The sequence below is a fragment of the Pygocentrus nattereri genome, chromosome 24 (genome assembly GCF_015220715.1).
Source record: "Pygocentrus nattereri isolate fPygNat1 chromosome 24, fPygNat1.pri, whole genome shotgun sequence".
NCBI classification, from domain to species: Eukaryota; Metazoa; Chordata; class Actinopteri; order Characiformes; family Serrasalmidae; genus Pygocentrus; species Pygocentrus nattereri.
In genome coordinates, this window is record NC_051234.1 from 34,107,481 (window position 1) to 34,127,227 (window position 19,747).

Consider the following 19,747-nt stretch of genomic DNA (forward strand, 5'->3'; position numbering starts at 1 on the left):
CTGTTGGCGGTCTCTGTTTGTGTCCGTCTTTCTGCTGGACGGGGCCCAGAGAAACGGACCAGACTGCCAACCTGATGATTTTCATCTGCTGGAATCACAGGCAGCAGCTGCCCAGCGATGGGGGAGGAAGGAGGAGGACAATATGAAGGAATGGACACTGACCACTACAAGCTGTGCGGAGAAAAGGGCTTTTTGCAAAGTGAAGATGTTTATAGTTTCGGACGTTGCCATTTTAATGACACTGGGCAGTTTAACGCTGGTCAGAGGAGCTGAGTTGAAGCTCTGCTCGTCTCTAATACAGACACAGGTACATGATTCATACATGGAGCGTCTGAAGACCACATGATTAGTGTGTGATCACATGAACTCATGATGACATCACACATGTAGGTAAAAATAAAACCACCTTTTCATTGAAATATAATGTTTTATATCGTCAATGTCCAAAGGAAAACGCGTCTCTCTATTTCTGTCTTTTGGCATAATTTTCCACACTTTCCACAACATTTCATGATGAATCGACCAATAGAAATATACATTTATTATTTTAACTGAACTGTTCAAATAATTACTTAATTATCAACATTTTGTCTTTTAGTATCTCAAAATTCTGATTGTTGGTTGGGGAGGTTGTTTTTCACTACGTATGGAAGCAGTAATCCACAACACACGGACCTCCACACAGTTAGAAATGAAGGTTCTGTTCAGGTCCAAACAGTGTAGATCAGGTGTCACCAACACGGTGCCGCGGGCACCAGGTCGCCCGCAAGGACCATATGAGTCGCCCGAGGATCTGCTCTAAAAATAGCACAACTCACTAGTGAGCAGCATCTAAAGTCTAATTTGATTCTGTTGATATTCTTTTTAACCACACCTGTATTTATATATATCTTATCTTAAAACATCTTAAAATGATATTGATTATACGTGAAGTTTTTGTCTAGAGCAGCTCAAAGGTCAGAATTCTGCGCATGACAAAACCAGCGATCGCGGGGAGTAAACTAGCGGGCCTGAGGCACAGCATGCAGGCTCTTACCCCAGACACAGCGAATGGGAGGTGGAGTTCTTCTTTACGACGGTTAAAGAAACCTGCGTGTGTCTGATTGGCGGCTGTGGCGACACCAAAGCGGCACAATGTCGAGAGACACTTCACTACCTGCCACAAAAGCTCCAATGCTAACTATCCACCTGGAAGCGCGCTAAGGCAGAAAGTCTGAGCTAAAGGCAGCTTTGGGTGCACAACAGACTTTTTTCACAAGGCCGAACAAAAAATCACAAAAAGCCACCGAAGCCTCGTTCAGAGCTACACGTTATCTGATCAAGAAGAAGAAGACGGCATCTTCAGATGGAGAAGTTGTCAATGAAGCAAACACTGAAAATGGAACCGATCTAATGTCCACTCTCTCCGACGTCCACCTGGGGGCGAGGACATGTAGTGATGTAAGTGATCATCAGAAAATGTAAGAATTGCTGAGATTAATAGAGATGAAGAGCTGAATATTGATATCTGTTTTCCACCTTGTTGTCATTGTTGATAATTATTGTGAGACACTGTTAATTAATCTGATCAGTGTCTTCACAGGGATGAGTATCATTAATCATTAATAATATAAACTAAAGGCAAACTGAGCTAATTTTTTAAGAAGAGCACATCAAACTGGTAGCCCTTCGTAAACTCGGTAACCATAAAGTAGCTCTCAGTTTCAAAAAGGTTCGTGACCCCTGGTGTAGATGTTCCCTCAAAGCTCCAGCAGTGGTTCTAAGGTCTGATTGTGGAGCTTAAATCAGGTTCTCCAGGTGAAAAGTTGGTATTTGTACCTCGTCATAACCGAATGATTTAAAACAGAACAGTAGAATAAAAGCCTGGAGGGTTTGTCGAATCAACACAGCTTTAAAAATACATATAATTTCAATGGATTCATGATGTTCCTGAACTAAAGATACTGAAGACGTTCCTTCGAGGGTTCCACTCCAGTGACAGGAGCTTTGATTGTGAGTGGAGTGAAATCCGAATGATCCTAAAAATGCCTTATTGAATTCCTGAATAAGAGAATAAAATGTGGGAACAGCTTTAGTTTGATGACACAGCGGTGGGTTTTACGATTGGAGTATGGAAATAAAGGAGTGGACACATTTCATTCTAATAATTTGATATTGTATTTAGCTTTGGAGGATTTGGCGTCATTTTTTATTGAGTGTAAACTTCCTGCTTTTTTGGACACTGGAATGTCAATGACTTTTACTTTACAGCCTTTTTTCTTTCTTCTGTTACTTTGTTATCTCTGCTGTAATACCTGCCTGTCCCCATAGTTTGGGACTATGTTGAAGCCCTGAATGTTTCTATGAATACGTTTTAAAAGAGTGGCATTTTTGAGAACTTTTAAACAGATCTTCTTAATTGTTACCACATCACGGCTCTTCCGCACCTCCGAGAATCAAGCTGAGATGAGTAGCTACAGGTGTTTCGCTTGCATAATCGCTCAGACCTCCCCGAACGCGAGAGCGCAGAGGAGTTCAACCTTGATAAACAAAACTCACTCAGATTAAACAGAGGTTCACAGAAGAGCCCTTGGCACTCAGGTCTTCCTGAAGCGCGCTTAGCAAGCATGATCTCATACCTTCTTCTTACAGCGCTCCCACTTCAGAGAACAGTGGCGAGGAGTTTTCTCTGAAAAGCTGAGGGCTCAAAATGAATGATTAAGTTGAATTTTCAGAGGAGAAATCTGAAGGATCGCTGCCACCCTTCTACCTGCCGTCCACTCCAGCTGAGTTCGGTCTGCAGGGCACGTGAAGCCACTAAACGTTTCAGCGCTGCGCTCCATTCAGTCAGGGAGAGTTTGTATTTGTGTCTGTAAGAGCAGGTCAGTCCGCGACCTCCTCATATCGATCAGATTAAAGAACAGTCCTCTTCACATGAAAACAGCGGCGCTTCAGTCTTCTGATGTTTTCCTGAAGGAAACCACATTCAGCACCATCTGATGTACTAATAGACTCTCTATCTCAACAGCTCAGCCCTGAGAAAGAGGAACATCTGTTTTCACAGCACCATTAACAATCAGGCTTATATATTCAACATTTCTGAGTATCTATTTCTTCTAGATGAGTGGATCTCAAGCCAGTCCTCATGGCTCCCCCCAGCTTTCCTCAAACGTTTTTGTTGGGCTTTGTCCCTGCTCGGAGCTTGGGCCTCGCCTTCCTGCCGGCTATCGTGGCCCGGTGGATGGGTGTACGCCACATGTTCCTTCTTATTTGTCTGATCTCCTCACACTATCAGGTCCTCCTCAGCTGGGCTCCTCATCATTCTTCCATCAGTCCTTCACAGCTTCGGTGATCAAACATTCCTAAAATTTGCTTCTCATCTCTGGAAGTCTCTCCCGCCGCAAGTCCAGCTGTCTGATTCTCTTCACACATTCAAATCTAACCTCAAAACAGATCCACTCTACAACCTTCAACAAACCTAATCTACTCCTGCACCCAGGCTTTCTTTACGCTGCCTTTATCTGTATTACAGTGTTTTACTGTCTGTCTCTTTGTTCCACTGGTGGACAGTAACTGAGTAACTGAGTAACTGAGTAAATGTAATTAGTTTCTGTACTTTAGTATTTTTGGTGTATCTGTACTGAAGTTTCTCCGTTCTGGACTTTCTCCTTTCACTCCACTACATTTCAGAGTCTAATATCCGACTTTTTCCTCCTACATTTTGAGAAATCTGTCGTTCCTTTTGGTTTCTGTGTGTATAAAAACGTAACATGTCTAAACGACAGAAGCACAAAGCCAGAGCACCAATCAGGGCCCAGCGGTCACTTTGTTTAGAGCTGGTTTTGACCTGTTGGTCATACCGACCCAGTGCAGCACGCGGTTCAACGTCAGCGCAGCAGCGTAAAACTTTGGGAGAGTCTGTTCAACATAAATGATGAACTAACCTAACTTTGTGTAAATAGAGCTCAATATAGAAATATGTCCACATATGCAGTCGAGACTGACGCGGCTTTTTTCTGAATTTCTACAAACACCATTTCATTTTATAGTAAATGAGTTTGGGCTGGTTTATGTTTATGAACAGACGCCTACAGATCAACATAGTAAAGGAGCTCATCTGTGATCCTGAGTTTAAAGCCAGTTTTTATTCAACTTAAACTTGGAACTAAGTTGTAAATAAATCTGAAACTGAAACTTTGCTTGTGTGTAAAAAGTGATTTCAGAGCCACTCGGTTCTCCCTGATGGAAACAGTTTACCTTCAGTGTTTTGTGCTTCTGATCATTTTAATAGACGTCAGCGTCACTAATTAATGACGTTCTATTAAAAGACTGGTTTACCAAGAGAGACGCTGGAGGACTTTCACCTGAAATGAGTTCATGAAGCCAGTCTGGTTATAAAAATGATAACAGGACATCAGAGCCAGAATTCCTCTTTTAGTACTTTTACTTTATACTTAAGTACATTTGAAGGGAAATACTTTAGTACTTTTACTCCAGTGGAGGTCTAAAGGAGGAACTTCTACTGTTACTGGAGGAATGTTTTACCTCGACTTTAACTGGAGTAAATGGTTTCTGTACTTCGTCCAGCGCTGGTTTGTTCTATGTATTGATATAATTGTAACAGTCTTTGGGTGCTGTATGGGCTGTACAGACATCATCTATTATTATTATTATTATTATTATTATTATTATTATTATTATTATTATTATAACTAAGACTAGGAAACATCACACATGAATGTGTGAGAAAAAAGTATCACCATCATTAATCCAAATCAGAATCAACCCGTCAGGCCCCACCAGTATCTCACTCTCTACTGATGAGCCGTATATATTTATTGATGTAGAAGATTCTTACAGTGATCATCTGAATCCACCAGATGGAAATGATCTGCCAGCAAGACAAACACAGAATAACGATCTGCTCCTTCGCTGCGCCGGATTCCCAACACAGCCCCGTTTCTACTGGGACTGGCAACCTTAACACTTATGTCAACGCTGTGGAATTTGATCAGCGTTCTGACTGTTTGCCGGCTGACATTTGTTGAAAGTGGCCTTTAGTAAAAGTCATAGACGGGCCGTGAACGGACTCCACAATCAGAGCATGGGTATGCATGCGTGAGGTCCAGGGCCAAAGGTTCAGGGAGAGGGCGCACGGTTTTGTTTGTGCTTGTACTTCTGCTTTTTCTTTCTTTAGACTGCATTGCCTTTCCTTCAAGCTGTGGCAGCTCACAGAGGTAACACCCCCTTATCTTGTGTCAATGCATGTTGTCGCTTTTGTAAGTTGAAATGGAAAAACTTTAATGGCTCACAATCCCAGCTTTAAACCCAAGGCCTGTTATTCACTGCATGGACTACAATGCAAACAGGCTGTTTTCTCAAGTCATAGAAGTGCGTAATAAGTGGACTGTCGGGTTCAGCTTCTTTAAAAGATCTCCTCTCAGCTGTGTCCAGTCAGTGGGTCTCTCTTCAACTTCATTCCAGCTTCCGTTCTTCTCAGGAGACTCACTTTCAGCTCCTCAGAGAACCTGCAGACACGCCTCCAAAGCTCAGTCTGAGAAGCTGGTTGATGATCAAACCCATTCAGTGGTGCTGAGGTCTGGACTCTGGGGCGGTCAGTCCATCGTCCAGCTTCTTTGTCTGGTGTGTCCGTCTCCTTTTCTCAGTGAGGTTCTTCTTGATCAGCTACACATCCTTTCAGACCCACAGCACTGAGTGGTCTTCTCACAGTGGAAGGATGGACAGAAACACCTGTGGATGTTTTCAGATCTGAAGCAGCTTGATCTTTTCCTCTCTCTCAGAGATCAAAGCTTTCAGTGCTGTTTATCTGATGGGCGCAGTTCTGGGGTCAACCAGCTCTTCCAGGTGGTTGTTAGGAGTCACATTTTCTCTGGAGCTTTTAAATCTAATTTCGGAAGCTCCTGTTTGTTTGTTTGTTTTTTTTGCTAATTAAATACTGATATTGATTGGAATTTGTGTTTAGTGTTGAAATCTTTGAACAATTAATAGTAAATGGTTCCAGTAAATAGTTTTAACTGGAAATTGAGTGAACCAAAGCATAGTCTATGACTGAGTTATTACTTCCACTTTCATGCTATTCGAATGCAACTCTGTAATTATTTATTTATTACACAGTAACACAGTGATTCTCTAAAAGTGGAATTTTATATCAAATTTTCTTGATGATGATTTTCTTGATTTTAATTATCTTTTAAAGTTAAAATCTTTGCTTCTGACCAAAATTCTCAGCTTGTTCCAGTGGGCTAAATTATTAATGAGGAATTACAGCTTAATACAGGGAGATTCACCTGAATATTCTGCTGTAACTCCCATTAGCATATTAATAATAAGAATAATAATAAGTTACATTTATATAGCGCCTTTCACAAACCCAAGGTCTCTTCACAGAGCAGGGCAAAAAATAAATTAAAAAAACGATGAAAAGGACGAAGCAAACTGTTCCAAAAGAATACGCCGCATACCTCGACGTGTTTGTAATCGATTGCATTACATGTGATGCTGGAAATGATCTCACATGCAGGGATATGGGGGGAGGTCTTCACCCAGAAGTTGCAAATGGAGGTTAAACATGACAACGGCTCTCCGGCGCCTAGTTCATTGCTCTGATGCAGGAGCATCCCAGCTTGTTGGAAGCTCCATATACCGAGTAGTTCATTGCACATTGTTTGCTTCAGATTGATTTGTCCTAGAACGATGCAACAGTAAAATGCCCAAGGCTCTTCTTTTATGGCAGTGACGAACTGTAGAAAGGCGCATTAGTCTTGACATATATTCATTACCTGCACAGGAATCATCACCTGGAACACCTCAACTGCAGCAGGGACACCAAAATGACCCTTCGTGAAGGACGAGTTTAGCAAATGCAGAGCATGTCCTTTAATTCCAGTGCAGCAGAGCAGAGGAACACAGAAAAGAGTACAAACTCACTTTACTCTGTCGAAATAAGCCTTTAATACGGGAGGAATTACAGGACAATTCCCACAGGAGCCAGTCCCTTCCAGGGAAGCGGCATCCTGAACCGCACCGCGGCACTCGCTCTGGGCCGGCACGGAGGACATGCCCTAGTCTGAATAACTGATGTGAAAGCACTCTTCTCCTCGTTCGCTCTTCCGCTGCTTCCTTTCTCACCTCGATGTGTAGCTCTTTCTTTTTCTCTTCCCCCCAAAAAAGCCTGACACCTTCCGCACATCTGAAAATGACACACCTGACGACAAGCAGTGAAGGTTTCAGATCATAGACGCTTCAAATTTTTATTGACTCCCTCTCCCCAGAATAGAGCCTAAAGGAATATTTTAACCAACAATGGATTCATCTCTCACGTCAGAAGAAGAAGGAGAAGGAAAAACGGAGGATGGGCTTCATTCCAGGAATCAGACGACTTCAGAGAAATGCTGCCTCTCTCTCTGGGACGTGGAAGGAACGAGCCTGCCAAAATGCTGCCTACTCGCTCGCTTCAGAGGCGGTACGAAATGCTTACGCATACCAGCAGGAAAGTTTCTGACCCAGAGTGACCCCGGCAGATGATAACCACCCCCCCCACCCCACGCCACCCCCCATAGAATTCCAAAGGTTGGGTCAAATTAGCCTCATCAGCTGAGAAAAAGGAATACAGGATGAGCAATTTGGCCTTGAAAAATGATCACTTTTTATTTTTGTTCCGGGGTATAAACCCAGCACCTCTCCTCCTCTCCCCTTCTGCCATGAGCGAATCAGCACCTGTCAATCATCCATCAAGTGGACCGAAAATGCATATTTCTCTCATAGCTCCTCACTTTAACTGCACATGCAACCGACCCGGCGTGCGGGATGATGATGATGCAGCGTTCTGATTGGTATTTTTCTACCCGAGCCTTTGAAATCTGTCACCTTTCAATCCTTTCAGCGTTATTTGAAGCTGACTCGTCTGAATATGAGTCAGTCTGAGTCAAATTGCCACATTCTATGCACCAGTTCATTAGAGCTGCGACATAAACGCTTCATATCACATAAATAATGTGACTAACGGGGGATCGCATGCTGGGATGAATGGAGTCTGGCACCTGGCTGACCCCATCGCCAGTCCCAGTGCAGATATTGAGATGAGAGATAAACCACAACTTCAGCTTCCAGATCATTTCAGATTATATCATTTCTCTAGTAGAGCTGGACAATATGACGACATGTTATCACAGCAAACTAGGTCACAGAATTCTTTTCTCAGCCCGTCATAAGTTATAATCACCTGCATGTTTCTGTAAAGGCCTGAATTTCCCGTTCCACCTTAGGGTGGTGTAACGGGGAGCGAGGAGGCGGACGCACGTGCTGAGATAAGCGAGATGTATTATGGGCAAATCCAGGGTCATGGTCAAAATGGTCCAGGGTCAGTGAGCCAACACGGACAGAACGAGAGTTAGACATGATGACAAACAATAAACAGGTTCAAACGGTTCAAACAACATGTCAAACGAACAGCACGATCAAACACATCGAACAAAGCGAACAAATCAAACAAAGACCGGTCAAGACAAACACAGGGCTTGTAAAACAGGGATGACAAGGGACAGGTGAAAACCATCAGGGGCGGAGTCAACAAACAAGGGGGCTGGACCAAAACAAACGCACATGGAAGATCCAAAACACAAAGCACATGGACAGAACTGGGAGGGGCCAATCGTGACAGGTGGATTAAGAATCTCTGACTTCAGCTTCATATCACTGAAGAATTAGGGGGGGGGGTGATGATAAATAACTGCCCCCCTCTTTGAAGGCGTCTGATCCCTAAATGTAACTAAAGTCCAGCAGTGAGGAGCTGAACTTCCCCCTCCTCTGCTGTCCCTGCAGACGGGCAGGGTCGCCTACAGAGCGGCGCTAGTAGCTGTTAATGAAGTGATGCTCTTTTATTAGAGGGTCTCATTTCAGAGGAAGATCTCAACCACTGCCCTGTAGCTCAGGAACAAGGGGCAGCGCTCTAAAACAAGGGGCAGGGGTGAAAAGGAGAAATGGGACTGGGCCTTGGTCTTCTAGCTTGGGGTTTTTGAGATTATCATTATCAACAGTCACACAATCTCTTCACAGACTGCAACAAAACAGTGAAGGTATTGTCTTCACTAATAGCTTTATAATCTTTACATCATGTGGAGGTTTTTAATCTTTATTAAAATGTTCTTTACACACACAGAGGACTGGGGGGTAAAAATGATGGTGCTATTTCAAAATTATTACTCGGCAAACTTCTGTTTTTGACCTTTTTTATTAAAAAAATAAATAAATAAATTTTTCCACTATGCTGCCTGTTTAACATGGGGGCGCATTCAGTCCCAGCACCGTTTAGTTTCCGGCTTGAGCGACATGTTTTAGTGAAAGGCTGTGAAACAGTGTTTAATGGTGTGCAGCAGCTTTGAGGGTCCAAACCGCACTCGGTCATGTTCTCCATAACGTTCATACTCCATGAGCTCCATTCAGAAGCTGGGCGTCGTGTGAGGCTGTAGCTCTTCTCTCCAGTCTAATAGACGGTGACGTCATTTTAAACCCTTATAATAAAAGAAGCTGAACTCAGTTTGTTTTTCTACTGAAAGTCGACCCGTTTTTCCCCAAATCTGGGCTCTAAACTATAAACAGACGGCGTCTCTTCAGTGATCTGCTCTGGAAACATCACTTTTAGAGAACAACACAAAGAGCGGCGCAGATTTTTGGCTCTCGGCAGTAAATTGTGAGCGTGTAGTGAAATGTGGAGATCATAAAACACACGTTCTGATCATCTGAGGGGCTTTTACACAGTTACTGAATAATTTGCCTCATGATTTGGTCATGAAAATTCAGATGGACAAACCAAAATATACCCTGGAGAATAAGAGGCTGAAGACGTGTTTTAAAGTATTAAACGTGCCTAAACTCATTTCACCGGGTATTTCAAGAACACCAAGAATGGCCTTCTCAGCCGTTGTAGTCGCAGTGCTTGCATAGCACAAATGTTGAAAACACCACCACTTCCGTTTAAATAGGCGCTTTGCGATGTTTTGTTGGCTGAACGCAGCTCACGTGCTAGATAATCTGTTTGGCATTTATCTGGTACCCGCGTCAGCAAAATAAACGTTCTGATTATTTCTGATTATAATAAGCAGATCCCATCCAGCCTCACTCACATCTCATTAGTGATTATGTCCTCCTAATTAACCCCTAAACATGCCGGGTTTACTCCACACCAAGGCTTCTTATTCGGTAACTACGACTTCAGTGCAAACTGATGGAGATTTCTCAGATTAGAGAACTGTGTGATATAATTTTGGGCCAGTGGACTCGTGGCTTGTTAAGGGCTTGAGCTTCCGTCGAATGGTTCTTCAAAGAACCCAAAGTGGTTCTTCTGTGGCATTATGGTGTGACTTTAAACCATATTTACAAAGTAGAAACTTCCAATTCATTGGAATAATAAATGATATCAAGCTTCATTTTATAGCACCTTTCTGACATGCAATAGAGATGAAAGATGAAAGCGCTTCACAAGAACATAAAAGCAACAGGAATATGGTAAAATATTAGAGTATTGAACTGATTTCAGCAGAAAATCTAGCCTGGCACATCTTGAGCGTCTACAGCGAAGCAGTTCATTTAAAAACAGCTCATTTTAAGGCCTAAAAATATCAGATCACTCTCAGTGTCGGCCAAATACAGCAACAGTTCAAGAAGAACTGACAAAACAGCAAAGAGCTTCTGCTTTTCATCGTCTACAATTCATAATATCATTAAAGACTCAGAGAATCTGGAGAAATCTCTGTCTGTGAGGGACGAGGCTGAAAAGCAGTGATGCTGGCCGTGATCTTTGGGCCCTCAGGCAGCACTGCAGTAAAAACAGACCAGGTTCTGGAGTGGAAATCACTGCTTGGGCTCAGATTTTTTAAATAAGATTTTTTCTGCTGAAATCAGTTCGATACTGATAAGCCATCTATTATTTTACCATATCCTCATTGCTTTAATGTTCTTATGAAGTGCTTATACTTTATTTTAAACCAGCTCATTTTAAGGCCTGAAAATATCAGATCAGTCTCAATATCAGCCGATAGTCAGTTCAGCTCTGGCATCAGGAATGAAAAAGGGTCCTGTGTTTAAAATAATACAAAAATAAAAATCCGTTAAAAGAATCAAATGAACAAGAGTAATAAAAAGTAAAAAGCGTTTAAAAAGTAAATAGTGTTTTAAAAATGGTTCGACTGTTTTTCCGACACATTTTATCTGCACCAAACTTACAAACCCCTGAAAGACAAAACGGCGTGATGCGTATCGATCACTGTGAAAGTCTCGTGATATTTTCCCCACATCGCCCGCCTCTATTCTCCATACCTTCCTCCACATACCGTGCGAGTTGCATCTCATACTGTTGGATCAGGAACACAGAATGATTTGACTACAGGCGCAGAACAAACGGAGGGGAGCAGGTATTCAGTGAAGCTTCACTCGCCACCTTTTTCATCTCTGTTTCTTAGCAACACACAAACAGTTCAGCGCAAAGTAAGTGTATAAAACCCAAGGACAATTTCTCACAGCCCAACAAGAGGCAGGAACAAAGGCCTGCGCGTAATCACGCTCGGTTTTCAAAAATATCCTCGGTGTATTAACCCGACTTCTGCACCGCTGTTTTCATCCAGCGGCAGGCCTGACTCCTCTGAGCAGCACCGGACCCCCGCCTGTCAGTCAGCGCCGGGATACAAGGCAGAGAATGGACGTTTCTGTGATCTTTGTAAGCTGCTAGTCTGTCTGTCGATCAGACTTCATCCTTCCCTCCTCTCATCTCCGGCGAAGCGTTCCTTCCCTTCCGTCCTGCTGCGCGAGTGAAGGCTTCAAGTGTTGGTAAAGTCCTTCTCAGGAAGCCACCTGAGGCCAGCTCTGCTGTTAGAGGCCTCGATGAAGATTCAGCCATCAACACTTCTGACTGATCAAATACTGAATTCTGTCTATTCAGCAACACCAGGACTGTAAAATAACAAGTCACTACTAGAATTACTACTTATTATTATTATAACTTTAGGCCCAGTCCCATTCCTTATTCTTACCCCTACCCCTAGTTTTAGAGTGCTGCCCCTTGTTCCTGAGCTACAGGGCAGTGGTTGAGATCTTCCCTCTGAAATGAGACCCTCTAATAAAAGAGCATCACTTCATTAACAGCTACTAGCGCCGCTCTGTAGGCGACCCTGCCCGTCTGCAGGGACAGCAGAGGAGGGGAAAGTTCAGCTCCTCACTGCTGGGCTTTAGTTACATTTAGGAATCATACGCCTTCAAAGAGGGGGGCAGTTATTTATTATCACCCCCCCCCCTAATTCTTCAGTGATATGAAGCTGAAGTCGGAGATTCTCCAGATTCTCGCTCAAATTTCCCGTTCCACCTTAAATGGAGCAGCAGGTACATCCTGGCGCTTCAGGCGTCAGAACTGCTGGACTATTTAAGGTGGAACGGGAAAGTTAGTGAGCTAGCTACTGAGACACTAGCATGCTATTAGTGATGTTTATGCTTGTTATGAAGAAAAAAGACCAAAATCCACTGAAACCACATTAAACTGAGTTAATATGATGTTTATTGTAATTATTAACAGAGAAAATTCACACATTTGTGGGTTTCTTTGGTCTCTTGTTCTCCATCTCACCGGTTTCTCTCTGTTTGGAGTCTCTGAAAAACCTCCGTTTGGAGGGTCATGTAGCCCCAACACTTCACCCCACCCCTCTATCTTAACGAGGACTCAGGGGTGGGCTGAGGGGTGAAATGGGACGGGGCCTTCGAGTTTTATTAACCCCATGTTCAGGGAAAGAACAAAGACCCTCATTCTGAATGTGGCCAGCAGCTCCGCCTCTCACTGACTGTTGAAACGAATTCAAGGCCTCCATCCAGCCTGAGCTTTTCCACCACAGACCTTATGATCATTAATGCTTCAGTTAAACACCAGGAATCCACACAACTGTTTAACTGCTCCCCAAACTTCAGACCTTCAACTTTCACTGAAACAAAATAAAAACTTCAATACAGATGATATTATTTCTACAGAGAGCAGGAAAGAATAGTCAAGCTTCAAAGCTTTAAAAATTAAGAAAAAAAATGAATTGGTTGAGAAATTAAAAATACAGGTATGTTCTAAAAAATAACACCCACATAAAAAACACATCCCTTAAAAGTTTTCAGTTGTTTGTAATTACATTAATTCATTTTTTAGGTTGATTTTTTTGATTAGAAAAGAAAGAATAATGTGTGTTACCAGATTTGTATTCGTAATTTTTGCAAATTAGTACAGTAAACGAAAAACAAAGTAGTAATAGTGGTAGTAGTGGTAGTAATAGTAGTGGTAATAGAAGTAATAGTAGTAGTAGTGGTAGTAGTCATGGTAGTAATAGTAGTAGTAGTAATAGTTGTAGTAGTAGTAATAGCAGTAATAATAATAGTAGTAATAATTGTAGTAGTAGTAGTGGTGGTAGTAATAGCAGTAATTGTAGTAACAGTAGTGGTGGTGTTAATATTTTTCATTGCTGTTGTTTTACAGGGTCGACTATAAAAAATGTTGTCAGACCAACTTAAAAAATGACTTCATGTAGTAACAAAAAAAATCATTTTGATTCAACTCAGAAAATTAAAGTATTTATTTAGTTTGAATAAAATGAGTTCATTTATTTTTCACCATATGAAGAATCTTATAGGTTGACCTGACGAGGCATTTTTACAGGGTGCATATAGAGGTCAGCTGGACAAAAATGCACAATATAACAAATTCACTGGACACGAGATTCTCTGCTTTTGTTGAAGATATACATGATGAACGCGATTCTCCTGGCATGTTTTGGTGTTTTGACACAGAGTTACTGAAGATGTTTAACAGAATGTTGTTCTAAAGGCGACAGTACAGTTTTAAATCCAGGAGATTCAGATGAGGTCCAGAACCAGCTGGAGTAGCCTGTTGCTCTTTATTTTCCGATCTGCTTCATGTTTGCCGGAGAGCCGAACGCTGCCCTTTTCCTAATTTCTCTTCACATCTCAATAGACATAGTCCATCTCCCATCAGCCCCTGGGGCCGAGGATGCACTCATACCAAATGTGCTTGTTTATTATCAAGCGCTGCTCTCCACAGTCCCGGCATTAACACAACCACGGCTTATTTTTAGCAAGGCAAAAGGTCCAGTAACTGTCCACTTACTGTGATCTATTCACTCTGGAATGAAGTGTCCAGACTGGAGCTTTTCACAGCCAACAGAGCGAAGAACATCGTTTCTCCATTTATAAAAGATCTCAGGGCGATGAATAATTAGTGAGCACTCGTTCTCTTCCAGAACACACAGTTGTATCTATGCTGACTGGCCATTTTATCAGAAACACCCATTGTACAGGTGCACAGTGTAGTTTACAAAGACTGACTGTAGATCATTTGCAGCTGCACAGCTTTGATTAAAATGACTGACAAAGAATTGTTCATCATCATCATAGTCATCATCAGCATCATCGCCATCATCAATCATCATCATCATAGTCATCATCAGCATCATCGCCATCATCATAGTCATCATCATCATCATAGTCATCATCAGCATCATCGCCATCATCATCGTCATCATCATCGTCATCATCAGCATCATCGCCATCATCATCGTCATCATCAGCATCATCGCCATCATCAGCATCATCGCCATCATCAGCATCATCGTCATCATCAGCATCATAGCCATCATCAGCATCATCGTCATCATCAGCATCATCGCCATCATCAGTCATCATCATCATCATAGTCATCATCAGCATCATCGCCATCATCATAGTCATCATCATCATCATAGTCATCATCAGCATCATCGCCATCATCATCGTCATCATCAGCATCATCGCCATCATCATCGTCATCATCATCGCCATCATCAGCATCATCGGCATCATCAGCATCATCGTCATCATCAGCATCATAGTCATCATCAGCATCATCGTCATCATCAGCATCATCGCCATCATCATAGTCATCATCAGCATCATCGTCATCATCAGCATCAGTGTCATCATCGTTGTCATCGTCATCATCATAATTATCATCAGCATCATCGTCATCATCAGCATCATCGTCATCGCCATCATCATCGTCATCATCAGCATCATCGCCATCATCATCGTCATCATCAGCATCATCGTCATCATCAGCATCAGTGTCATCATCGTTGTCATCGTCATCATCATTAACTGCTTAGATCAGATAGGGCCGTGGTAGAACCGTTTATGTGAAGCAGTTATTTACGTTAAATAGAATTATTTCATTTAATTCACCACAAAGTCTTTTTAGGTTGATCTGACGAACATTTTTACAGCATAGCTACTGTTGTGGCCGGTTCCCTCGTGATGTGATGGTAAATTAAGGAGATAAAAGGTCTAGAGTCACGTTTCGAAGTGAGTGATGGGAGCATCGTCAGGCTGAAACAACAAAAACTCATCAGAGAGAGAGCCAGAGCTTCAGATGGGGGTCAGATCAACAATCTAGAACATTCTTAAAAAGAAGATACACACTGAAGAACCCTAGCCCTGGAAGACCATGGAAGACGACTAAAGCAGATGATCACAGAATTCTTTTCATGGTGAAGAAAAAGTCCTTCACTAAACAGAACCATCTCACCATTCAGAGAACCCTGCATGCAAATGGTTCTTTAAGTGTTTATGGTTCCTAAAGAACAAGTGTGTCAAACTGAGGACCTTCTGGATCTGCAGAGATCGGCGTTTACCCTTGTCTAATGCTCTGAAGTCATTTGATGGAGGCCTGATTAGCTGAAGAGCTGAATCAGGTGTGTTTAGTGAAACAGTGAGCTGAAGTCTGCAGAGTTTCGGCCTGCGAGGACTGGAGTCTGACACGTGATAGAGAACCAATGTTTTTACTAGAGAACCATTGACGAACCATCTGTTTAAGAGTGTGGAACACTCTTGGGCATCTGAGATGCGCAGGAAGGATTACTTTGGTGGAACCAAGCTCTAAGACTGGCCTGAAGCTGTAATAAGGTATTTGTGGCCATACTCAGAACCCCGAGCGGCACAGTCAATAAGCCCTGTTCATACAGTCGCCGTGACTTTTTAAATGTCTTCATTTATTTATTTGCGTTGTCGTTTAACGTGGCAGTATTTTCAGCATGTTCTTGGGCGTGTCAATCAGAACGGGCATGTAAATGAGTTCATACACTGACCAACTCCAAGTGAAGCTCTGGTCAGCTGCCAAAAAAAAAAAAACAAAGGAACAAAGAAAAGTGAATTTCTCAGAAACAGAGCTACGAGTTTTAGGGGAAGCGGTTCTGTAAATAATACTAAACTGTAAAGACTAAGAAAATCTCCTCATCAATAAATGGTTTTACTATGATGTACAAGATGCACAAATAATTGAATGTAATAATTGTATTTAACTCTTGATTGTAGGAAAAATATTTAAACATAAGATTTATTTACAGTTAGAGTGGATCAGGAGAGAAACATGCATATTTAGTTGCTGGAATTTATTGTTAAATATACCTGATTCATTTCTGACACTTAAAAATGGATTTAATGTCCTTTCACAATTTTTTCTTTTTTAGATTTCAGTTTATATATATATATCTATGTGTGTGTGTGTGTGTGTGTGTGTGTGTGCGCGTGTGTGTGCGAGCGTGTGTGTGAGCGTGTGTGTATGTGTACGTCTGTGCGAGCGTGTGTGTGTGTGTGTGCGCGCGAGCGTGTGTGTGTGAGCGTGTGTGCGCGCGAGCGTGTGTGTGAGCGTGTGTGTGAGCGAGCGTGTGTGTGTGTGTGAGCGTGTGTGTGTGTGCGCGCTCTGTTCCAGCCGCTGTCCGTTGCTGGTCAGGGCTCTCTCACCCTGAGCTCTGCACCGCTGCATAAACAGACATTTGGCTTCTGAAATTCAGAATCTGACAGAATGCATTAAAGCCAAGCAGGGAGGTGTGGGAGGTTCAGCTCCGACTCAAATGATGCGACTCTACTCTCTCGCACTGAAGCACAGCTTCTCCAGATCTGCATGGAGGAGCGTTTACAGAGTGAAGTGTAAAGATGCTTTGAGTGCATTTTCTGCATGTTTTATTAAACACTTCACGCAGCTTTATTATACTACACATCCAAAATCCCAAGATTCAATCCATATTTGCCTTTTTAAAAACAATAATCACATTTACATCTGTTAATAATCTGACTAATAGCTCAATCAAAATAGAATATGTCTATGTAAACCCTTCGGAAGGCCATTCGGAATACAGTTCCTATCCGACTGATCGAGGTGGGTAATCCTGTAAATAATCGGTTAAATATAAGAATAATATCCGTGTAAACGCCTGTATCCGATTACATTCCCTATCGGGAAGTTTCAGTCCGTTCTGCATGTGCGTCGCGTCACAGTGAGAGTTTATCCCGTTCAACACGGCGGAGCAGAAACTGGTCTGCAGAGGAGACGAAGTTCATGCTCTGATCTTTAAAAGACGGCGGTGGGACGGACGTCCAGCTTATATGTCTCAGAGCACGACGTCTTCCTCTCGGCCTTTTAAAAACACAATCACTGCTCACTGCTGCTCATCTCACTCTGACTGGACTCACGGGATGCTGGTTGTCATGGTAACGTCTACACTAAGCAGTTCACCACCCATGTGCTTCATTCTGGGTCGGATTCCTTGTAGTGCGCATGTAAACAAATATTTTAATCAGATTGTTGAACAGATTGAGAATAAACACCTCAGTCTGAATCAGTAATCGGATTGGATTCAATTGAATTGGAGAAAATCTGCATGTAAACAGCCAATGTTTACAAATCCAAGGAAGAAGCCCTGAAACCATTTGCCTGTCAGCACTTTTAAGGGAAATGTGGTTGAAAATGTCTCTACGTACTAATATCTGGGTTTAGTTTTGAATACGGTTTAACATTTCAGCCTCATGCTCTACGTTTGGTGAAGAAACTGAAGCTGGAGTCTTGTTTATCCTGTGAAGCTTCTTGTCTCTGCTACTTTTCTATCCGTGATTGATTACAGGGATGTTGTTTACATGCACACACCTCTGAACTGTTTACACACTGTTTATCATGGAGCTTTGAGATTTATTACTAATTTCAGGTCAAATATTCTCCACTGTGTTCTTAATGAAAGAGCAGCTCAGTTCTACACGTAGGCAGATTTACTGATGTACTTTAATTTATAAATCTATACTCTGTTTGTTTCCTTCTTATCTGTGTGGAATTATGTATGAAGAATGAAGCGAGAATTATGATCAGTGCACTCAAAATGTGGATCTTCTCAAGATTCCTACCATACACTGAATTAGGAAAACTACATTGTAGTTTTGCTGCACTGTCTGACTGGAATCTGTAACAGAAAGACTCAAACCTTCAGGAACTGAGTTCCTCTGAAACCTTCTTAAAGTAGTGGATGTGGAAAAAACCTAATGGGATATTATTTATTAGGAGATATTATTTGGGTGGTGAACCATCGACCCCTGAAGTCATGAAGTCGTGGTCATAGAAGGGACTCTGGGTCTAAGCATCTTTTCTTTATGAGAAACATAAATGGTGTGTTTGATAAACTGATTATGGGCTGCTGGTCATCGATTTTTCTGTTTTGAAGTGTGTATTGTGTTATTTGTTTTGTGGCAGTAATTTGTTCTGCTGCCTCTCTTGGCCAGGACTCTAGTGAAAAAGACATATTAAATCTCAGAAGAACTCTGGTTGAATAAAAATAAATAAAATTATTAATCATTTCAACTATTCTCCTGTTGCTCTGTATGAAAAGAGGGCAAACAACTGAATCTGAAGACCAGCTGAACTGGGTTTAAAGAGCACCTTTACTTAATCTTACTGTAAGTTTTACAGAACAAGGAGAAAACTCAGTAAATATTCTGTTGCGTTTCAAACAGAAAATCAGAAAACTGTAACTGCAGAACACAATATGTAACTACCCTGTTAGAAATGAAGGTTCTGTTCAGGTTCATTTTTCCTTTATCAGGGTACAAACAGTGTAGATGTTCCCTCAAAGCTCCAGCAGTGGTTCTAAGGTCTGATTGTGGAGCTTAAATCAGGTTCTCCAGGTGAAAAGTTGGTATTTGTTCCTTTTCATAACCGAATGTTTTAAAACAGAGCAGTAGAGTAAAAGCCTGGAGGCGAGGCGAGGCGGGGTGTGTGGAGTCAGTCCAGCTTAGAACAGATCATTTCAGTGGATTATGGTTCAGTTATGTTCCCTGACTGAAGGCACTGAGATGGAGGCTTGAGGGTTCCACCTCAGTGATGAGAGGGGAACTGACCCAGAGACAGTCTAGTACCTTTATTTCTGAGAGTGTGGAGCTGCTGTTGCCACAAAGGAAACCATAATAACATAAAACACTGCGTGGACAAACTTCTCTGATTACATGGAGTCTACAGTAAGTTTGCTGTGTTGGTTGCAGCGCTGCTGATGTTAACTTCTGGTCAGCGATTTAAAATTTGCCTAAGGCGTCCATTTACGCAGATCAAAGAGAGCTCCAGACAAATGTAGCAACCAAATGAAATGTACACACATAATTTATTCAGTAGCGAACATATTATTGCATTGGAAACGGATCCGTTTTAATTCATTTGCATATCATTTCACTCACCAGCAGCGTTTATTTCTAGGCACTAATGCACTCAGTGCACTCATTTGGCTTTGTTTTGCCATTGAGAAGTGAAAACAGATTCATTTTCATTTTGTTAATGGTGTAAATTGGCCACTTTGAGCTCCAGCTGGATGTATTGATATAAATATATTCATATTTGAAAACTAAATTTTACTACACACTTCTATAA

General features: G+C 42.0%; 1 protein-coding gene across 1 annotated transcript in view; it reads right to left on the reverse strand.

The window, feature by feature from the left end:
• The window catches only part of LOC108412282 (cadherin-7-like), a 264,252-nt gene that overhangs the window by 200,273 nt on the left and 44,232 nt on the right, over nt 1–19,747 (reverse strand). The gene's annotated exons all lie outside the window — the stretch shown is intronic.